This window comes from Mus caroli, chromosome 3 (genome assembly GCF_900094665.2).
Source record: "Mus caroli chromosome 3, CAROLI_EIJ_v1.1, whole genome shotgun sequence".
Taxonomy (NCBI): Eukaryota; Metazoa; Chordata; class Mammalia; order Rodentia; family Muridae; genus Mus; species Mus caroli.
The window spans coordinates 139,247,614-139,248,768 of record NC_034572.1 but is presented as its reverse complement, the minus strand read 5'-3'; the positions used below and the strand labels follow the sequence as shown (position 1 = coordinate 139,248,768).

General features: G+C 51.1%; 1 long non-coding RNA gene across 1 annotated transcript; it reads right to left on the bottom strand.

The window, feature by feature from the left end:
* Positions 1-179: 179 nt before the first annotated feature.
* LOC110290575 lies at positions 180-819 on the bottom strand. The gene is made up of 3 exons (XR_002377457.1): positions 709-819; positions 456-553; positions 180-336 (listed from the first exon to the last, which is right to left on the bottom strand). It is a non-coding gene; the product is annotated as an uncharacterized LOC110290575 (long non-coding RNA).
* Positions 820-1,155: the final 336 nt, after the last annotated feature.

The window sequence follows — 1,155 nt, the reverse complement described above, 5'->3', positions numbered from 1 at the left end:
TGCGTGCTCAGACTGAGACGGGCGCGCTCCCTGCTGCGAGCTCAGACTGAGACGGGCGCGCCCCCAGCTGCGAGCTCAGACTGAGACGGGCGCGCTCCCTGCTGCGAGCTCAGACTGAGACGGGCGCGCCCCCAGCTGCGTGCTCTTTGACAGTTACTGAGCACGGTGAGGATATCATCCAGGCTGAAGCTACATATCGGGCAGCATTTGGGGGTTGGAGTTTATTGTTACTTAGGACAGCAAACCCTTAGGCTGGTCTTGAACTCTCAACCATCCTGGCTTGAACTTCATCCAGGGAGCTTGAATTACTCGGTGAGACACGAATCTGAGGCAGATCTGTACCCGTGGAAGGAGAGAGGAAAGGATGGAATAAGATAAGAAGCCCCTCAGCCACCCAGCATCCTCTCAGTTATATATTCTTCCTCCTGTGGACACCACAAAGTCAGCAATGCCACCTCCTTCAGTAGAACAAGTTCTCTCCGAAGCTGTCCAACCCCACGAGCTGACGTCGTTTTCTCTGCCCAGACCCTTCATTTGGCAGGTGACAGACCTGCTGAACCCCAGCAAAGAACTCAGTTGAGCTGAGGCTCAGTCTAGGCAGTGAAACTTTAGGGACAGCCGGTGTGAGTGATATGGATGCACCTTCCCTCCATCCCCACGGCTCTGCATCCCCCCCACCCCCCCGTCCATTCCTCCCGCACCCTCCACCTGTATTTTAGATCAGTTCAAATCTTCTTTTTCTTCCCTCTACTCATTTGTTCCACCTTAGTGTAGTGAAAAGAAAGGGGCTCTAGATCCCAGCAGACTGAACTCAAAGCTCAGCTTCATCTTCTTGGACAAGCTACACTGTCCCCTAATCATTGATCTTTGTTATCTCATGTTAAAGGGTCTCTCTCTCTCTCCCCCCCCCCTCTCTCTCTCTTAGAATATCACGCACTACCCAACCTAGTCATCCAATATTTGATTATTTAGATTAACTGTAATTATCATTCAGCTTCACAAATTACTTTCTGCTCACCAAGAAATGCGTAATTAAGCCACGATCCATTCAGGCTCACAGATAAGCACATCCTCTCTGTGCATTTTAGATGAAAAAGCAATTAACTGCAGGGGACGGTGGCCATGCCCTCCGCAGGTTTGCAAACCCACCGTAGT